General features: G+C 38.1%; 1 long non-coding RNA gene across 1 annotated transcript; it reads left to right on the top strand.

Moving 5' to 3' along the window:
• Nucleotides 1-869: 869 nt before the first annotated feature.
• Nucleotides 870-21,341, top strand: LOC148128831 (uncharacterized). The gene is made up of 3 exons (XR_015745728.1): nucleotides 870-1,071; nucleotides 19,643-19,880; nucleotides 19,980-21,341. It is a non-coding gene; the product is annotated as an uncharacterized LOC148128831 (long non-coding RNA).
• Nucleotides 21,342-22,640: the final 1,299 nt, after the last annotated feature.

The raw sequence follows: 22,640 nt of genomic DNA, 5'->3' as shown, positions 1-22,640 counted from the left end.
CATTCGAGACAACGATGAATCTGCATACAGACAGGAGTTGTACAACTTGCCTCGTAGTGCAACTGGAACAATCTGGAACTGAACACACTCAAAACCGTAGAAATGATGGTAGACTTTAGGAGAAACCCTCCCATACAACTACCTCTTACAATACTAGACAACACAGTATCAACAGTAGAGACCTTCAAATTTCTAGGTTCTATCATATCACAAGATCTAAAATGGACACTTAACATCAAAAACACTTAACATCATCAAAAAAGCACAACAAAGAATGTTCTTTCTGTGCCAACTCAGAAAGCTCAAACTGCCCAAGGAGTTGCTGATACAGTTCTACAGAGGAATTATTGAATCTGTCATCTGCTCCTCTATAACTGTCTGGTTTGGTTCTGCAACCCAACAAGAAAGACACAGACTTCAGAGATAATTAGGACTGTAGAAAAAACAACCTGCCTTCCATTGAGGACCTGCATGAATCAAAAAGAGGGCTGTGAAATATTTACAGACTCCTCACATCCTGGACGTAAACTGTTTCAACTCCTACCCTCAAAAAGATGCTATATAGAGCACTACACACCAGAACAACTAGATACAAGAACATTTTTTCCCAAACGCTATCACTCTGTTAAACAAATAATTCCGTCAACACTGTCCAACTATTTACTAAGTCTGAATTACTATTACTATTAATCCTCCTATACTTCCTTTCATCCATCTCCTCCCACTAATGACTGTATGACTGTAGTCTTGTTGCTTGTATCCTAACGATTTTGACTGTTTCCTAATATAATTTAATTGCTTATTGTACCGTATGATTATTATTAAGTGTTGTGCCTTATGATTCTTGACGAATGTTTCTTTTCTTTTAGGTACACTGAAAGCAGAGGTGGTATTCAGCAGGTTCTGACCAGTTTTGGAGAACCAGTAGCGGAAATTTTGAGTAGTTCGGAGAACCAGTAAATACCACCTCTGACTGGCCCCGCCTCCATCTATTCTTTGCCTCCCAAGTCCCAGCTGATTGGCTGGGGCTTCTTTTGTTGCCCTGCACAGGAGGACGATGCTGGAAAGCAGGTTAGTGGGTGGGGAGGGAATCGGATTTTGCAGTAATCTTCCCCCAGGAGTGGAGAGGGAATGGGGATTTTGCAGTATCCTTCCCCTGTCATGCCCACCAAGCCATGCCCACAGAACTGGTAGTAAAATAATTTGAATCCCACCACTGACTGAGAGCATATGCACCAAGACAAATTCCTTGTGTGTTCAGTCACACTTGGCCAATAAAGAATTCTATTCTACTCTATTCTATAGCTGGTGTATAAGCTGATGCAGTCCAAAAGTAAAAGATGAAATGATTTTGGAAAGCTGTAAGAGAAGGAAGACTGTCTTGAGTATAGCTTGGAGTGATTATAAGAAACCATTTGACTCTCTGCCACATGACTAGATAATCAATTGCCTAGAAATAACAGGAGTCAGTAGAAACATTAGAACCTTTGCACAAAGATTAATAGCACAAAGGAAGGCCCAGTTGCTGGTCAAAGGTTGTAGACTGGGAGGTTAATATCAAGAGAAAATTCTTTCTAGACTTACTATCATCACTATTGTTTGCCAATGCACCAATTTCTCTGTCAACAGTATTGAATAAGTCAGTCCATGGTATCAAACATCAAAATCATCTGCCAGGCTATTCCACCTCCATTATATTATCTGAGGCTATATGGAAAAGCATAATCTGAAATAGAATTATTGCTGAACATCATTTGTATATGCAGCCAAAATTGTTGAGTTTGGGCTGGACAAATGTGCCATCCTCACTATCAACAGGAAAAAATAATGAAAATAAAAGAATCATGGTGTCTTATAGAAATTACATCAAGTATCTGAATGAAGACAATCATTACAAATATCTGAGGAACCTTCAATATGATAACATAATGCAAATCAAAGTAAATTAGTAGTGAGAGTAAAATAGATCCTAAAGTCCAAATTCAGTGAAGGAAGTACCATCAAGGAGATTAACACTTGGGCAATTGTAGTCATTAGATATACAGTTGGAATAATGGTCTGGACTCAAGCAGAATGAAAACCCTGGATAGGAAGACCAGAAAAATAATGACAATGAATTATGCCCTTCATCCATGCAGCGATGTTGGCAGATGTTACTTACCAAAGAGCATAGGTTGGCATAGAATGTTGCAAGTATATCACACAGTTGAAAAAAAGACATTGGAAGACAGTGAAGATGATGCAGTGAAGCTATTTGAAAGGTTTACTGAATATTAGACAGACCAAAGTGGCCTACAAGAAAGACCAAATGAAGAATAAAAAAGTATATAAGAAGGAATAGCAGAGCCTGGGGGTGGAATCAAAAGAGGAATCAGCTTAGATTCTCTATGTTGCCACAAGCAGACTAAGTCTAATCCCTCTTGAATTCCATTAACTCTAACTGAACAACAAAATAGTTTATTTATTAGACTAGATTCCTATGCATACATGAACAATAAATCAGTTTAAGTGGAGCTTTACATGTGGCCCCATCATTCATGCATGACAAAAATAGATGTACAAGGCAAAGTATTACATGGCATGGCAAACACACACACACACACACAGGTATAGGGGATAACAAAATCTGGCAAAATCTGGCAAAGGCTAATAGCAGAAAAGTTGAAGAAAGAGATAGAGGGGCTAATTCTGGTTGCACAAGACTAAGCCTTAAAAACAAGTGCATGCAAAGCCAGAACTGAGAAGATAACAACAGAAAGCAAATACCATTTCTGCACAGAAACTGAAGAAATGGTAAACTATCTGGCTAGCTGCTGCAGGAAGATTGTACTACAAGCAATGGTAGCAGCAAGGGTGCACTGAAATATCTGCAAAAAGTGCCATTTGCCTGGAAATACAAATTGGTGAAATGACAAAATAGACAAAATAATATAAAATGAAGAAATTAAAGTGCCTTTGGACTTTTGAATTCAAATAGAGAAGTGTCTGCCACATAACACTCCAGGCTTAACAATTGTCAAAAAAAGACAGAATAATGGATGTGGCAGTACCGGGAGACAGCAGAATAGAAGAGAAAGAACAGGATAAAATCACAAATGGAAGTAAATAGAAGTAAAAATGATTCTATAATTCTGTGTGTGTCTATGGAGATTCTCCATCATTGTCTCAAAGGTGCTTTTCCAAAAGACAGCTAGAAAATGTTTTGCTTTTCGTCCAAGAGAACTGAAGAAGCTTCTTGAGAAGCGAGAAGAAGCAAAATATTGTCAAAGAAAAAACAAAGGAAGTCCTGTTGCTTTTTGGAAAAGTGTCTTGGGGAACTACATCTAACACTATCAAGCATTTGGATCTCAGCTCCTAGGGAAGGAATCGATAGGTAGAGAAAAATGCCTAATCCAGTCTAAACATTTGTCTTATTATGTGACCAACCATAATAATAATACAAGTTCTGAAAGTAAATGTGATGATCTGGGCATGGAACAAAGGCAACTCAGCCAAATAATAAGTAGAGGTCCCTTTATTAGCTCCAACTTTGCCTCCAATGTCCCGGTTACCTTCTGATCTGGAAAAGAACTCTCCCAGGAACCCGCAACTGCCATTGGCTGCAGATATTCCAATCCAAAATAGTGTAAACAGAAAACTTTAAACTATAAATCCAACAAAGCAAGATAAGGTAATAAATCCGGCAGGGCAAGATAAGGAGTTCCAGAAGTGAAGTAATATGGCAGTAAATCCAACCAGTTGGGAGGATGCCAGGAACTAAGATAACAGCAGCCAATGTTAGATAAACTCAATGTTTGTTCCCAACAAACGCCCCTCCCAACTGGTTCTCCTTTAAACTCCCTTCCCGGGTGTACCTTGTGAAGGGAATCGGGGCCCTTTCCTCCCTCATAAGCCATGCAACCCATGTTGTTCTCTGTTCTTCCCTGCATGCCCTAGGATGAAGAGGGGATAGGTCCCTTGGTCTTCTTCTGAACCCCCTCTCCCTTGTTCTACCTCTTCCCTGCTCTGCTGAGCCTGACTTGCCCTCCCCTAGTGTCCTCCATAGCCAATGGAGCCTCTCTCCCGCTCCCTGATGGCTGTTCATCTTCCTCCTCAGATTCAGACTCTGGAGGCATGACAGTACACAATGTTTCTTTGAACACCTATGCCTGAAGTTGAAGTTGATTGAGATCCATGACAATTTACTTGATAACAATTGCATTTGTGCTTAAAGTGTCATAAGATTCTTTGGTGGCATGGTATCATGGCGACAAATGAACATGGTGATTTTTTTTTGTATACTAATAAAATACACATTTTAATTTAAAAGTCATTCTGGACTTAGCAAAATTTTATTATAAAATTTCACGATTGATGTCTGCTACAGAATTTCAATGAAGATTATTTCTAATTTCCTTTGAATTTCCTTTGAATAATAATGATGGAAGCAGATGTTACTCATAGATTGGCAATATATATGTTTTTTGAATTCCTTTTTACCCAATTTGCCTAGAACAATATTGGCAACCGATATTTATTTGTGTTCTGCGCTCCAATCAGGAGCAAGAAGCAATATAATGTCTTGTCAACACAGAATTCACAAAACTCCCAGTAATAATGTTTTCATACAGTTAAAGTGTGAATATTGGAATATAACTCAAGGGCATACAAAAATAAATTCTTCTATTCATCTTACCAAAATTTTCTAGATTCACAATTCTCCAGGATACCCACTATATACTGTGAGGGCCAAGGGGGCATGTTTTTCCTCTTTGTCCTATCAACAATCACTGCCCTTAAAAGGAAGTCATCTGTAGTGCTCATTGCCATATTTTATATGGGCTAAAGATTCACTACCCCTCAGAATATATATTTTGTCTTTGAAATTTCAAATATATATACTTCTACATGTTTGAAGGGTCTAGCACAGGGGTGTCAAACTTGCGGCCTGCGGGCCGGATGTGTCATGCGCTAGTCACCCCCATTTCCAGTTTAGTGAAGGGGAAAAAAGTTGCAATACGTCATGTGATAACATTCATTTAACCATGATTAAGTGCATTATAAGAACACAGCTGTGGAGATTATAAGGAAAGAATGTTGATCAGGATATTTTCTTTCAATATACTAGACTTGGCAGAGTAAGAGAAAGGTAAGGCAAACAATCCTAAATGAATGATAGTAACAATTCTTCTCAGACATATCATGTGGAAGTTTTTACATACGTGAAATCTGTCCTTATTACGTTTGACTAAAAAGAGAAGGCTTGATGAAAACAAAGAATAAATAATTACTATCTTCTAGTTATGTCTGGCTTGTTATGAAAAGAAGCCTGAATAAGTGCTTAAATAAGTGCTTTTTAAAATCCCTTTACCTTTGCTTTATAGATGGGGATGTATATCATCACCTTCCGTTTGAGCCTAACATCTTTTAAGCTCTCCTTCCCTCCCTCCCTCTCCCTCCACCCCTCCTGTCTTTTGTAGTTAGGGAGAAGATCCATGCAGTGCAGAGATGAGGTGTAACAGAACAATTACTCACTGCTATTGAATAGAGAAGTGAGCTACAATCATAGACCAAAGTCAATTTGTCAGGGTAGCCATTATCCTGAAAGTGACAGACAGGGTGTTTCTTCTTAGGATGCTGAAGTTTGATATTTTGGTGTACTGTGTAATTTTCTTGTGCTGGAGTTTCATGCTGAGGTTCCAGCAAATTTACCTTTGACTCATGTAATCCTTTAATATGCATTTAGGGAAGGGCTTTTAACATATAAAGGTACTAAATTCAAGGGATAAAAACACGGCTGGTGCCTTTCCATGCAACAGAAGTGAAGTTGAAACAACCCCTCTATCCTGCTGATCATTAGCCAGCACTCACAATCTGTATTTTAAGGATTACTTTATCCAAACTGTTCCTTAAATTATGTACTTGATGATGACCTTTCTTGTAAAATGGATAACATGTAGGTTGTTGTTGACCATAACTATTAGTTTATATCACATTTTGGTTATACATGTTGTGCACCAGATGTAATCCATTTTTAAAAAAATGCTGCAGATTACAGAATTATTAACTAGTCATAGCACTGATTAAGCTTGCTTTTTGCAAACAAACTGTGGTGGGATTCAATTTTTTTTACTACAGGTTCTGTGGCCGTGGCTTGGTGGCCGTGGCAGGGGAAGGATACTGTAAAAGCTCCAGTCAGAAGTGGTATTTGCCTGTTCTCTGAACTACTCAAAATTTCCACTACCGGTTTTCCAGAACTGGTCAGAACCTGCTGAATACCATCTTTGCAAACAAATATTAGTGATATAGCAATGGTGCTCCATTTTCTTGCCAATAGGCAATATTGAGAGACCAATTTGGATGCATGCATATTTTTTAATATTAGAAAGGAGGCGCACAGTCCTGTATCAGTATCTTCTATTTATCTCATAGTGCTGCTCAGTTGAATTGAGCTTCATTCATTTTTCTTAGTTTTTCAGCATACATGAACCAAGATACATTAGGCATTTCTTCAATGCTTTCAATTCTAGGATCCTTTACTGCAGGGATGACCACTTCATGCCTCAGATGCAACTTTCTTATTTTGGTGGGGAGTATGATAGGGAAGGGATAGTTTGCACTATCCAAACTATCCCACCCCTACCATACTCCCCACCAGATACATGTAGTCTTTCACTTATGATTGCAGTTGGAACCAGAAATCTGGTTGTAAGTCATTATAGTCATCAGTTGATGCTCCCACATGAATGGAAACGATTTTATAATCTTTTTTGTGGTGGTCGCTAAATGGATGCATTATGTTAACCAATTCACTTGGATTGATTAAACGGGACAACAATGTCAGAATCTGGCAAAAAAAAATTGCCACAAATTACAATCATGTGACCATGAACCAATGTGACTATTTATAAAACAGTGAGTGTTTGCAAAGGGCCTGACGTGTGGTCATGTTACCATAGGGGAAGGCATAATTACAGTATTTATGACAGATAAGACTGTTTTAGAAGTCATAACAATCAACTCCATTGCTTTCATCAGTGTGAACAGTTGTTAAGTAACTGAACATAAGTTGGGGACCACTTGTAGCATCAGGAAATTCAGGTGAAAATAGCAGTGTTCAGTAAGATGCATTCTTACCTTGTTTGTGTATAATTAACACCTGAATGCTCTCAATATAATTCTCACACCCATACACTAAACTAATGTAGAAAGTTAGCACTCATTCCTAGAAGAATGAAATATTTTGAGAAATATTAAAAAGGCAGAATATTATATTTCTCTGAATGAGAAATGGAGAAACGTGTTTTTTAGATGGAGAAAGCACCCCCACCTTTCTTAATAGCCTTCAGTAGATGTGAGCACTTAAGAGATAAAGAGTTTATTGAAAGAAGTCATGTATCTAGGTAGCTCCATTCATAGGCAAAGCAAATACTACAGGCAGAAATCCATTCAAGACAGGATATTTTGAAATTGCCTGCAGCAAGGTCTACATAAATATAGGATTAGCCATCAGCCACAATAGGAATTGTCCAACGCCCCTTTCACTGCATCACCCTCAGAAACTTCAACCAAACTTAGCTCAGACAACACCTACGATTTGTACTTTGCCTATAGAGCCAGCTACGACCCCTATATAACTCCTACATGGCCACATGGGAGTCTGACAACAACCAATAGAATACATGTTGTTGAACAGGAAGTTCAAATGCAAAGAGAGAGTATTAAAAAACTCCACTCTAAACTCCATGTTGTCAGCTGCCGAGAACCCATGTGGACATGGCTTCTGGGCAGCTTCATCGTTAAACCATCTTTCCAATCAGCCTCCATAGTTCCAGTGTCTTTCTCTCGGCTTGGAAGTGAACTAGATGGATATTTCTTCCCACACTACCATTTGTTACATCCATACACCCCTCTCTCTGTCTCTTTCTTTCTCTCCCTCCCCACCTCTCCGTCTCTGTCTCTCTGTCTGTCTCTGTCTCTCTCACACACACACGCATCCATGGCCCTTATAATTTTTTCTTTTCTTACTCCTTGCTTTTATTTCTTAAAATAGTTACTGCTATGAAGCTAGAAAAAGAAAAGCAAAAATATTACAGAATTCATCCCACTTTTATATAAAGTATAGCACTACTATTAAAAAAACCTCAGTTTTTCAATTGTGTGTTTAACAAAACCAATTTACCATCTAAAAATGAACATGTTTTCTGAATCCAGGATTCTATATCTGGCATTGCAGTTTTTTTTCTAGCCGCTTGTATCTTCTTCACCATGTTCCAAGCCTGATACATCCAAAATTCATGAATCAATGAATTCCAAATGTTTTAATAGATAATTTAACATCAGCCACATTTTAAAAATGTAAGTTAATTTTCTTTTGTTATAACCTAATATCATTGATTTTTAAGCTATGATATCCCAACTTTTAATTTTAATAATGCTATTTGTTGTACTCCCTCTAAAAGCACTTTTGGTTTGATGCCTTGCATTTCTTCCATAGTTATTTGGCCCTCTTTTAACATTTCCTGAATGCAAAATGCATAAGAAAGATAATATTTTTAACTCGGTCAACAAACTTTCAACATGACAAGAAAGAAATGAGAAATATGCAAATAATGCTTCTTCTATGTGCAGGTCATTAACGTATATGGAATCTTATTCTGGCAGTGGGCCACAAAGACAGCTGGCTTAGAAAGCGTTGGCCAAGTGATCTAATACACAACTCTCCAATAAAGTTTCCTTTCCTTGTCCACCTGCATTTGTTCCTAAGGCATCTGTGTCATTCTATGTAAAGTTAAGTCTGGCCTTGCAACTATGGTGATACAATATAGCAGAACAACCTAGCTTTGACAGGTTACTTTAAGCTACCTATAACTAAACAAAGGGCCAAATTGAGGACATGGTGCCTTTCAGTGGTCAATGTAGCTTGTAAATCAAGAGAGAAAGAAAGAGGGAGGGAGGAGAAAGTGAATGGGATATGGAGGGAGGATGGGAGAAAGAGAAAGAGAGGGAAAGAGAGAAAAAGAGAGAAGGAAGAGACAAGAAAAAAAAAGAAAGAGAAAAGGGAAAGAAAAAGAGAGAGAGAAAGGAAGAAAAAGGATAGACAAAGAAAGAGGCGGGGATGGAAGGAAGGGACAGAAAGAAAGAGGAAGAAAGAAAGAAAGAAAGAAATGGAGGAAGGAGAAAGTGAATGAGATATCTAGTCCAACCACCTGCTCCAGCAGGGTTAGAAGGGAACATGTGTGTGTGCGCGCGCGTGCGTGCGTGCGTGCATGGCTGTCAAAACTCCAAAAACAGGTCAAGTAGATATGGGGAGGTCAGTCATAAATTAGAACACTTACTAAGCAATCGGCCATTAAGCGAGGACCACTTATATTTGGTTTGCCAGTAACATGGCCATCTGGCCATGCCCACCCAATCACATGACCACCAAACCACACCCATCTGATCATGTGACCACCAAGCTATGCCCAGCCAGCAAGCCATGTCCAGCCAATCATGTGACCACCAAGCTACACCCACAAATTAGGCCACGCCCACATAACCAATTAAGAAATTTGAATCCCACCCCTGGGTGGGAGGCACTGAGGATGAGTTTGTAGCACCAAGGGGTGGTGGACTGAAAAAGTTTGGGAACCACTTCTAAATAATGTCTACAGAGAGATCCCAGATAAGTACACTGAAGTTCCAGAGAAGAGGCAAATGATCCTACCAGTGAAGAAGCAAACTTCCCACAAGCTCCTCACTCCTAAACATGAAGCTTTGCAATTGTTTTGGATAAAACTTTGTGGAATCAAGAAGGAAAAAGAAAAAGGGAAGGGAAGGAAAGGAAAGGAAAGGGAAAGAAAGGAGACATTCTTCATCAGTGGTGATGCTGGGATTCATAGTTCATTTTAAACTGACTTTATTTATGAAGGATACTTTCTCTTAATTCACACCATGAATGTGGTGACTTTCCTTTCATGTTTCATGCAGGGAAAGTGGATTTGAAGATGAAAATCCTTGTTAAAACTTCACTGCTTTGTATCCTTCTTCCAGTCTCCCCCTACAGTAGAACTGCTCCTCCATACATTGCATTAGCAATTTCCTGCTTCACTGCTTCCCCACTATAAAACAAGCTTGAAGATTTAGCGATCTCACTCAGCAGAGCTGTGCAACAGCACTTCCATTTTTCTTTGACAAAAATTGGCATCTCTCTTCCCTTACAAATGCCTCAGCTCCTGTCAATCAGACTTCAGATGCATCAAGCTCATGGAACAGCAAGGAAAAGGGAAAAAGTACAGTGTCAGCCATTTTTTGCTACAGCACTCCAGCTTTTTTATTTCCACCCTATCTCTCTCACACCATGGATTCATTCTGCAGCATGATTCTAATTGCCTGAGCACCTGCACTATGAAAAGAGATATATTTTCAGTTCCAGTGAACTATATATAACAAGCACACAAATATCATCTTAGCGCATTAGTTTGGAAACACAATTTTGAGCCTTCATATTGAGACTTGTCCTCTACATGTTGAAGTTTTTGCCTTGTGTTTGCAAAAGATTAGAGCAAGAGATAGACTGAACTTCAAACATTTACCATGTGGGACAAAGTTTGCTTTAGATTTCATGAACCTGGTTTCACTAGTAACCTTAGGTTTGTCAAAGTCTAAAAGCAGGTGCTTTAAAGGCTACTCCAGCACAGTAGGTATTTCCAGGTAATTTCCAAAATGTTCTGAAATGGTATGACACACTGGCTCTATCTCTTCAACCTGCTTTACCTGGGGTAAGAGAAAATATAACTGATCAGAATCATTAAGGAGCAACTTGTACAAGAGATTACATGATTGAAAGATAGAAAAAGGTGAGAAGGAAATTCAGAACAATATCCCCTTGATTTTAACATAGATCAGACAGAAATAAACTTAGACAACTTTCAAAACTACAATAATTAAGCATCATACTTTAATCTCTGTGGTTTCTGTTTTTTGGCCTGGTCAACTTCAAAGTCACTAATCCCTCTACCAATCTAGCTAAAGCTCTGTCATCTTTTGGCATGTACAATCTAAGAGGCTGGAAAGTCACCCATTTTGAAATTATCAGAGCTTTGCCTATTTCACTAGAATGTTATAGAAACACAGAACTGTAGAGTTAGAATAGACTACAAGGATGATCTGGTCCAACACTTTACAATGTGCAGAAAAACTAATTAGCCTCTTCATGAGAAGTGGCTATCCAACTTCTTAATATCCTCCAGAGATGTAGAATTCATAACCTCCATAAGTAGACCATTCCACTCTTCTAAGGTTTTTACAATCAGGAAGTTTCACCTTGGATTTAAACAAAATCTAGGTAGTTACAGCTTGTACTCATTATTTCTGGTCTTAGTCCATTTACATACCTGAACACCGTTATCATGCCTCCTCTCAGTCTTTTTTAAAAATCACTAGTTTTTTAAATTCAATATTTGGTATATTTTTGTGCCATCAGACCTTGATTTGAATTTTCCAATAGAGGCTCATTTTTCAATGAGTCTCTCCATCCTTTTCTTTTTGAAAACTAGATATGAGCCTGAAGAGGCTCAGGTGTCTCCACCATACAGGTGACCAGGAACTTGTCTAATCCTATGTGTCACTGAGTTTGTTGAGGGAAAATTTAATCTCCTGGTCCAGTGGCAGAGGTGGTATTCAGCAGGTTCTGACAGTCCTGGAGAACCAGGAGTGGAAATTTTGAGTAGTTCAGAGAACCAGCAAATAACATCTCTGAGCCACACTAAGCCACACCCACAGAACCGGTAGTAAAAATATTTGAATCCCACCACTACTCAGTGGGTTCTTTTTTTGGAATACTCAGAATATGCAAACGCTCATTGACCCAGGTAAACATGTTTTGAAAACAGGTAATGAATCATGTGTAGTTTCATATTTGTAGGATTGTCATTTCACAATTTCAGCACAAAATTCCATGTAACAGTGCAAATTCTATCAAGATTACTTAATTTTAAAGCTTCACTTTCTGCATTGTACAGATGCCCAAGTGTTCTCTGATGCCAAAAGGCATAGCAAACAGTTCTAAAACTGCATTATAATGAGTGAAAACATTGTTCAACTAGCCTAATCTTTCTGTTCTGGCTGGCAGCATCTGTCCCAGAATCACAGGGATAAATCCTTCCCATTATCAGAAGACTGATCAGGAGTTGAAACATGGGATTTAAAGCAAGCACTTTGCTTCTTGAGCTCTAGAATCATCCCTGAGTTAAGCCAATAAATTCCAGCCCAATGTCAAGCAACCATGATGTTATTCAAGTAGGCCACATGGATGTAAACAGAAGGGCCACCAGCTTCTTACCTCCTTTTGTCTAGTAACCTGCTCCTTGGAATGTTCTTATTTCTAGCTATCTGTAGTAAAAAAATTTGATTCCGTGCAAAGTTCTCCAGAAAGATATGGAAAAATCTGTCCTAAACATTGCCTGCAAGCAATCAATGTTGATCCTATTGGGTGAATTGGAACAATAACCTGACCTACTGGAGGAATTTCTTGTATTCAACAGCATGAAACTTGAAAAATTATGGTATACTGAGACAGTGCTTATTTACTACTCTAGTCAGCCAATATAGACAGTCCTCGACTTATAATGATTCTTTTAGCAACCATTCAAAGTTATAATGGCATTATAAAATATTACTTAGAACTGGTCCTCACGCCACCATTAGAGCATTTCCTACAGTCACATGTTTGAAATTTAGGAGCTTGACAACTCAAATGTATTTACAATGGTTGCAACATCTTGGGGTCATCTACCCACCTTTCCAGGCGATTTCTAACAAAATCAATGAGGCAAGCTGGGTTTGCTTAACAACTGCATGATTCACTTCAAACAGCAGTGATTTGCTTAACAACCATGGCAAAAAAGAGCAAAAGTTAGACATGACTCACTTAACTAATTGCCCAGCTTAGCAATCGCAATTTTGGTCCTAATTGTCTATGAAGATTCTCAATCATCAAGATTATGGTTGTCCCAAAGGTGCTTTTCCAAAAGCCTACTGGATTTTCTTTCTTTCTTTCTTTCTTTCTTTCTTTCTTTCTTTCTTTCTTTCTTTCTTTCTTTCTTCCTTCCTTCCTTCCTTCCTTCCTTCCTTCCTTCCTTCCTTCCTTCCTTCCTTCCTTCCTTCCTTCCTTCCTTCCTTCCTTCCTTTCTTTCTTTCTTTCTTTCTTTCTTTCTTTCTTTCTTTCTTTCTTTCTTTCCTCTTTTGGATGAGAAGCCAAACACTTTCAAAGGAAAGAAAAAACAAGAAAATCCAGTTGCCTTTTGGAAAAGCACTTTTGGGATCTCTCTTCAATACTTCTCTCTCTGACCGTTTTAGTCAACAAAACAGAACATTTAGTTCTTTGTAAGCTGTTCTGGAGAATTTTTCCTGCTCTTTCATCTTTTCCCAAAGATATTCTAAGCTAGAGGGTGCCTGCAAGCAGTCGATGTTTTCCTTCTGTAGCTCTCAAAGACCATTTTGACTGGTCAGATAAAAGTAATCATACAAGTCAGTACATCAATAACAGAAAATATCTTGGTTTTTTTCCCTTTTAGGTAAGGCTACAACACTATGAACCTAACAGTAAATAGAATAGAAATAATTATACCTGAACTGATTGAAGTTGCCCTGTCTGTATTCTATCCAGGGATGCATTCTGCAATATTACAGATTGACACAAGATGGAGATAGAGGATTTATAATAGCATTTTGCAATTACCACAGCTTTGTAAATCACATCTTTGTCAAAGTCAAAATAGAAAAGGGCTTTTACATTAAATGAGGCAATCCATGCAAATTGGTCATTTCTCAGATGCAGTTCCACTGTCTCAAATTCTTCTTAATGTGCTGTCAAGAGCGAGCGAGACAGAAATGGACTAATGTGCAGTACAGAATTATTCCATGCAAAAGAGCAACTAAAAATTACATTCTTTAAGCAGTTGTAATATCAGATTGGCAGCTGTCTCCCTTATTTACTATGATCTCTTCTCAGAACTCAGAAACAGTGTAGTTGCTTGGGAGTTAGGTTTGTATGTGAGGAAAGCAGGTGTAAAAGGTCCCTGCAGTTTTGGAACAAGGCATTAATTTAAGGGAGCAGACAAGAATGTATGCATGTGTATCAATTATATAATGGCAGACATAAGTGGGCAACTAAATCTCTGACTCATTTTATAGATATGCAATGTAATGCACATTAAAAAGCGATGGGATTTTAATTTCCCAGCTGCACCTGCTCTTTGATACCTTTGGCCCCCTCTGGCTTACACATTGTATAAAATCTTGATGTACTTTTCTTGTTTATGGCTTCAAGTAACATATAAACCCTGTGCAATGAAAAGATGTAACCAAGTCAGTCAGGGCTTATTCAACAAACCATGGTTAGAAATATGTGGTTTGGTATAATATATGATCCTGTTCAATCTTTCACGCCAGAGCTATCTCACATATACATTATAAAACTAAAACAATCTCTCCTTTAAAGATGTATGAGATGGCAAATAATTGTAATGCAATCAGGTTGCTGGCACAAAAAGAGCATGGTCAGAGAATCTCTGCAGTTTGCAGAAATAGAAATTATTGTGCCTCAATAAAAACTGACAAAGGGAAGCTTCCATGCCTTATATCCATCATATTTAGCTTTCTGAGAAGCTAAAGGGGAGCAGTAATGCCTGGTTTGAGTTTGTTATCTTGCAGAAACCTAAATAAGGAGCTGAATCTTGCTCTGTTCTTACTTGACGCTAAGTAGATGTCAGCAAAATATTTGTTTTATTCCTGCACTAAAAATGACAATTTACATTAAAATATGTAGTAAAATTGCTTTAATATGTAGCATTGTTTTAAAAGGTGATTCCCCATAGTGTGAAAATATGAGTAATCCTTGTTTAATGACTGCCTCATTCAGTGACTGCAGTTATGAAAAAGAATTTTATAAATTTACAACAAATCTCCACAGTTATGAGCTGTGAAGCAGAACGAAAGAAAGAAAGAAAGAAAGAGAGAGAGAGAGAGAGAAAGAACCTGAAGTAAGATTATAAGTACGACTAGGTTTCACTTAATGATTAAGTTGCCAGGCTCCCTCCCTCCCTTTCTCTCTTTTTTCCCCATTTCACTAAGTGACTCTGAATGACAATTTTTTTTAAAAATAAAACAATTACAAACAATACAAAAATTAAGGTACATAGGAGCTGAAAATAAATCATACAATACATCATAACCCCTAAGGGCATTACTAATAGCACAATGGCAAGTGACCCTGTACTTCTAACATGCTAATTTAATCAAGAAACAGATCTCTGCATATTTTGAACACAAAATATCCTCACCAAGGATAGATCACCAGTATTTTCCTCAGATCACCAGTATTTTCTCTTTCTGTTTATATAGGAGTGCTAAAGTTAGGCAACGAACTAACAACAATACCAAATTCATATGAACTATTGACTCATGCAAAGAACCGGAGGTGCTTCATGAAGAAGAGCAGAAGAGGGGGAAATATTCTCATTCTAGGCACAAAATTGACTCAAATTATCTTGTTTTGGACACATGGTGTCTGGAAAAGTTTCTAGTGCTGGGTAAGTTGGAAGGAAAGAGAAGAGAAGACAACCAGCAGCAAGGAGATGAACTCTTGGAAGCCTTGACAAACCAGATTAGGGACAGATCATTATGGAGAAAAATCAATGTGGTTCCTAAGAGTCGACATAACTTGATGGCACATAATTAATCAGGCTCCCTAACTCTGGCAGAAAGTATATATTTTCCCTTCTCTCTCCAAGATAACAAGTCAGGAGCCATCTTCAAATGAGAAAATATTCCATAATGGCAGTCAGAGAAAGTCCTACTCCCTTGAACTTTATTCCCTTAATTTCACATAATGGAGCAGAGTCAAAAGCAGGCATAATTTATAGGATGGGCAGATTCTGATTAGTAAAAAATAATTTCACATTTATCTAGGATCTGAACCTTAAATTGGTTCATAGATAATACTTTTAATAATATTTGGGCCTGTGCAGATCTCACAATATAACTGCTATTCCACTAAAATTAAACTTGGCCCATCACCAATTAGGCATCTGCATTTGGGTCAGTTGTATTTTTAAAGATCATGTCAAAGATAGCCTCATGTTGAGCAAATTCTGATAAATCAACTTTGAGTCTATGCCATTGAAGCTGACTCTCCAAATCATTCCATTCCCAAAAGAGATACGTACATCTAAACTGGGCAAAGTTTTCCTGACCACTGAACATCAGCTGCAGGAGTTTTGACGGTTAAAAGAACTCCAATGCCATGTACCTCTCCTTTCAAAGGACTTCACTGGGAGCTACAAGCAGAATTTAACTGGTTATAATGTTTTCTGGAAAACCAGTTACTCTTCCTCATTGGAATTTAATTTGGGCCCAATTCTCTCCATGAAATTCCTCATAGCTTTGACTCATAAGGAAGGATCTTCACAGCCTTTTCTGTACAAGAAAAGGTGGGAAAATAGAGTTGGGATCTATGAAACTCAGAATGGACAGAGTGCTTTCTCTCAACATCCTTTCACATATAATCTATATCTATTAGTGCATTCCTCCCCCCAAGTCTGAAACCTGAGGATAAAGAATCTAGATGATTTGCTTCCCTAAGATCAGGGGTGAGATTCTACTGGTTCGGACCAGTTCTATAAAACTGGTTGTTATGATTCTGCACAGTTCAGAGAACCGGCAAATTGTGCCCCCGGCTGGCCCAGCCCCTTTCCGCCAGCTCCTTCCCTCCCAGTCAGTCCTTATCACGCATGCGCAACATCATGTGCATGCCCGACATTGCTGACTGTGTTCTCCCCCACCCAGTCACTCCTTAAGGTATTTATTCCTCCCTGATGATCAGCTGTTCCAATGATCAGCTGTGCCGGGATCCCCCTCGCTGTCTTACTGCTTCACCCAGGAGGCTTCCCTGAGGCCCAGAAGGCCTCCCAAAAGGGGGGGCTGCAAAAAAAGCCATGCCTACCCAATCACATGGCCACGCCCACCTAGCCACGCCCACCTAGCCAGGCCTACCTAGCCAGGCCTACCTAACCACGCCCACAAAACCGGTTGTTAAAAAAATTGAATCCCACCCCTGCCTAAGATCCTCTGTAACTAATTTCTATACCTTCTCAACAACCATTCCCCAAAAGTAAATATTGGACACTGGACAAATGTCTGTACTACTGGATTAATGGGTGGCTTTCTTAAGAGGGGATGCATTACTTCTCCTTCAAGCCAGAGTCAATCCTCTTTTCAAAGAAATCATCTTTGAGCTCAATTGTCTATTCTGTTCTGGCCAGCTCAAATGCATGCTTGCAAAATATGCCACAGGTATTATCAATCAAAACAGACCTGGAAGAAACCTTGGAGGTCTTCTAGTCCAATCCCCTGCTCATGCAGGAAACACTACACCATTTCAGAAAAGTGGCTGTCCAATCTCTTCTAAATTATATTTCTAACTTATATTTAAAACAGCCTTACTAATCTAGTGGCCTCAAGCTGTATTGGTCCTTTCCAAGTAGGAATGCTTGGAATTGCTAATCAAGTATATTTGGAAGGCATCTAACTAGGGGAATCTGATTTACAGCTTGCTATGGAAATGGCTGCATGAATCATCCCACCAGGAACAGAACCAGCGGACAGATGTCCAACATTCTTCTTGATTCATATTCAAAGTGAGTAGTAGAATACTCCTTCTTACGATGAATAGGCCAGACATTTTGAGTTCTGTTTTACTGGAGTAGGCCTTTTTCTTTCTATTGTTTGCAATGGAAAGCACTAGTATGCTAACCCTAACAATGCTGAGGCATGCAGAAGGAACTTGGAGTGTTTGAATCAGATCAATCAGATTCAATCTGAGAATGCTTAAGTTTAATCTGCCAGCAAAACATTGATTGGACTCTAGTGAAGAGTAAGCCCACAGCAGGCCTTATCCTCTGTTAGTGGAATACCATGTACTATGCACATTACAGTAATTTAGTAGGTTTCAGGCAACAATAAGATGATGCGGTAAGACTTTTTCCTCAACATTCTCATGTAAAATGCACCTTAACACGTCAGTCCCATAGGCATTTCAATGTCACGTTACTTAAAATTTCAGTGATTAATCAATTGTTTACCTTAATTTAAAATTTTTCACAATTGGACAGGGTAATTCAATGCAAGAATCCAAATTCAATATGTATTCACTGGTATTACTAATACCACTGCAAGAGATACTGAGATATATTGAGATTATTATTTTCTATTATTTGGGAAGCTTGCAGCTATGAGGAACATTAAAATTCCACTTCCTTTCCAATAATATCACATTACTGCCTTTTATACAGTTTGTGATCAGGTACAAGATATGTTCCATATATAATATTACAAATATGTTATCTTTTATCTTGTTTGTATGCATCTGTTTCTATTCTATTATTTTCAACCCACTTTTATATTCTAATCAAATAATATTGTAATTTTTGTTTTTTTTCAAACTAGGCAATATCATCGAGTTTTGCATCATCTTTATTTAATAAACATACTCTTCACCAAACCAGTTAATGAGTATAGGATCCAGAACTGAGCCATAATATCTCCTCCACTTTGAGGGAGAACTATATATGAGCATTGTCTGAGTGCAGTTTTCAAGTTGGTTCTGGAATCAATTTTTAGACATGTCCTCCAATTTGTATTTAATCAATCTACTAATCTGAAAGCCATTGAGGATATTGTCACACGTTTGCTGAAATGAAGATATATTATGTCCACAACATGACAACAATCTGTAAAGAAATGAAATAAGATTATATGGACTTCTAAGATTATATGCCAACTTCTAATGTCTACCACATTATTCTCAAGGTGCTTGTAGATCAATCATTTTATAAAGAAAACTTTACAGGTATCCGTGTCAGACTGATTAGTATCTAATCTCCCTTTCCCTTTTTGATAACATTTGCCCTTCTGTGATCAACTGGGATCCCTTCACTAGGATAGGGGTTTACTAGAACATCTGCAAATACTTCACTATTCTAGGATGCAATTTATTTGAACATGTAAGTATGATTCAGGGTCTGGATCTGGAAGTATCATTCAAAGTCAATGGATATTCCCTGACTATAGTAATACCAACTGTGAATCCATCTTTAACCACATCTTAAATATTACCTGATAAAATGCACATCCTTCCCCCCAATATGATCATGCAACTAAAAGATTTGCAGAGGAGGAAGTTCAGGTTGGCTTTCACTCCTGGCAGCTACATGGAATTTTCTAGGCAATTGGGACTCATCAAGGCATGAAAGATGAGATGGCTTAGGAAATTTTGAAATCACCAGATAGAAAATTTCTTAATAAGTAATTTTGGGATAGAGGGAAGAGGAGGAAATGTGGAGCTATTGCCTCCAGTACCATAATATATTGTCTAATTGCAGTAGAAATTAAGCATCTAAAGTGCTAATATTAAACTCTCTATCCCTAATGTTTCCCATTTGAGGAAAAGTGGAAGGTTATCTTTCCTCCTATAAATGCTTGAATTATATGCTGCAGTAGCTCTGCTGTTTTATATTTTATGTTTATGATTATGATCATTAATACTGTATGCTAATGTTGAGCCTTGAGCCAGTTGGATGAGAAAATAATGCTGTCATGACATCTTATTTCTCTGTTATAGGTAAATGTATCCTTGGAGTCTTTTTCCTTTGGATTGCTTCAAGTTTGTATAGATATTTCTGCTATGCCTGTTAAGTATCCCCCTTGCAAGATATGACTGGAGGCCTAGGTGAATAGAAGAGTGCTGTAAAGGAGACTATGGATCATAGGCCTCTTGTACCTGCAGGCTCATTTTCTTCATGGAAAAGTGCAAGATCCTTTCTATGTGAAGGGGTTGTGGAGAGTCTCAGAGGCACTAGGTAAGTCAAATATTTGCCAAACAAAGGCCCTTCACAAATCTCTTAGTACTGAGAGTTATTCCTACACTTCCTCTTGATTTTCCATCGTTTTGTTTCTAGTTTCTCCACTCTGTCTGCTATATAAAAAGAAGTTCTACAACTGCTGTTTCACAGACACAGACTTCTTTGGGAGAGAAATACAAGAAAACAAGACAAAAGAACAGCAATGTGCCAAGAGCAGGGGTGTCTCTCCCCCCCCCCTTTGCTAAACTGGGGGTGGGCATGGCCAGCACATGACACATCAGGTCCACGGGCCGGGAGTTGATAGCCCTGGCCAAGAGTATTTGATACCTGGAGTAAATCAGGGGTTGAGCAGCAGCCACAAGATCTGTACCGGCCCAGCCACACTATTTGCCAACCTGTCCTGCTCATCTCTATCATTTTGCCTCAGTAATAACCACAGGTAGCTGATTGGTGCTCTACATCTGCTGCTGATCCTCTGGATAGCCTACTAGGATAATATACCACCTTGTTGCCTATACCTATTCCTCCCCCCACAACCTTGCCTTCATTACAGCAGTGGAAAAGAATTGGATTAAGCATGAGCAATTTCATTGAGAACATCAGGATTCAGGTTGCAAATTCTTTTGCAGTTGAACTTATAAAGGAAGGCTATACACTTGTTACAACTCCAGACCAATGTTCCTGGGTCAGTGGAATTGAATATCAAAGGCTTTAAGTAAGGTTCCTGGTCTTTCTGGTGACTCAAAACCCAACGGAAGGTTCGGGGGCCGATTAAGATTCCCCAGTCTGCTATGCCAGTGATCATTGTTTGTGTCCAGCAGAAGAGTTTCTGGAATGTAACAATCAAAGTCCTTCCCAATGCACATATACAGTTTTCAATAAAATCTCAATTGACTCAATTTTGCCTTGCAAACCTGCTCATTATCCAACTTTTCCTTTTTTTAAAAAAATAAATTTTATTAAGTTTTCAAATTTTAAAAAACATAAAATAAAACTTTATACATTGTTATCAACATCAAGACATCTTTTGTATCTCCTTACATTTTTCAGTATATGCATTACTTATTCCTTTACCATTACATCTTACTCTTGCTATAAATCAATATCTTGTATCCTTACACATAAATCTTCTCCATGGTATATTTACATATTTACATATTCCCTCATTCTTTTCCTAATTGCCATTTTATTTTATTTTTATTTCTAAACCACTCATACCAGGCATACCAGGCCCTATAGTAAATTGAATCTTCTCTGTCTTTTATTTTCATTGTTAGCCTGTCCATCTCTATACAATCTATTATCTTTTTTTATAACCATGCCTTCTGGTGGAATTCCTTTTTCTTTCCAGAGTTGTGCATACAAAATCCTTGCAGCTGTTAATATGAGTAACATGATATATCTATCTGTTTTATTGCATTTTTGTGTTGTTATACCTAATAAAAAAGTTTTGGAATTAAATTCAGTTTTCTGATTCATGATTTCTTCTAGCCATTGTCAAATTGTATTCCAATATTTTTTCACCTCCTGGCATGTCCACCAGGTATGGAAATAAGTGCCTTTTTCTTTTCCACATTTCCAACAGTTTGGGTCTGAGTTAAACATTTTTGTCAGTTTAGCGGGAGGAAAGTGCCATCTGTAGAACATTTTATATTGATTTTCCCTGTATGCTGTAGATGTAATTAATTTGTAATTTAATCCCCACATTCTTTCCCAATTTTCCAGGTCTATATTATGGCCAACGTTTTTTGCCCATACCACCATCATCTCTTTGACCACCTCCTCTTCCATTTTAAAATCTAGTAGAAAATTATATATTCTTGCGATCATTTTCTTTTCCATTTCTTGTAGAATTTTATCTAATTGATGCTTTTCCATGCAGAAACCAAATCGTTCTTTTTGTATCTTGCCTGAATTTGCATGTATGGCCACCAATCTATCTTTATATTTTGTTGCTGTAATTCTTGTCTCATTTTTAATCTTCCTTGTGTGTCTAATAAGTCTTTATAAGTCCTCTTTTGTCTCAGATCCATTGCGTTTGGGTAGATTTGTGCTTCCATAGTTGACAACCAGTTCAGTATTTTAGTATAATGGTTCTTTTTAATCTTGTTCCATGTCCAAATTAATGAATCTCTAATCATTTGTCTCTGAAAATATGCATGCTGTTTACATTTCCCATCCCATAGAAAGCTATGCCACCGTCTCTGCAAGTCGTGACCCTCTATTAACAATACTCTTCTATTTTGCAGGTTGATCCAATCTTTAATCCATATCATAGCTGCAGCTATGGATTAACCATGAGCAATTTCATTGAGAACATCCATGGACATTAGAAAACCCAGTGCTATAAGCAAGGGCTTATTCAGTATGATAAGCAGCATGGTGGCTCACATGGTTGGGATGCTGGATTGACAACCAGCAAGCCTGCTTTTGAGACTCTCATCCTTTGCGCCAGCTCCTTCCAGGGACCTGAATGGAGCCCACAATTGAGCATCCCTGCCTGGGCAATGATGATATCACCGGTTATTCTTTTCAACTTGGAAGTGCTTTGGTGCTTCTGACACAAGTGCAATGTGATCCTGAACAGTCCATGGACCTCTGGCCTCAAGGCTATGATAGGCTTTTAAAACTTGAGCATGGCTCCTAGAAAACTCTGGCTGTTCGTAATTTTAATGATTGAACGAAGAAAATATGTGACTGGAGAGTATTCATATTAATTATGATTTTAATTAATATTGATGAAAGCACATTTGCTTA

This window comes from Notechis scutatus, chromosome Z (genome assembly GCF_049901735.1).
Source record: "Notechis scutatus isolate UNSWTSFEM ecotype Mainland chromosome Z, rNotScu1.2, whole genome shotgun sequence".
NCBI classification, from domain to species: Eukaryota; Metazoa; Chordata; class Lepidosauria; order Squamata; family Elapidae; genus Notechis; species Notechis scutatus.
Note: the sequence above shows the minus strand (reverse complement) of the source record. Positions and strands in the feature narration are given on the sequence as shown.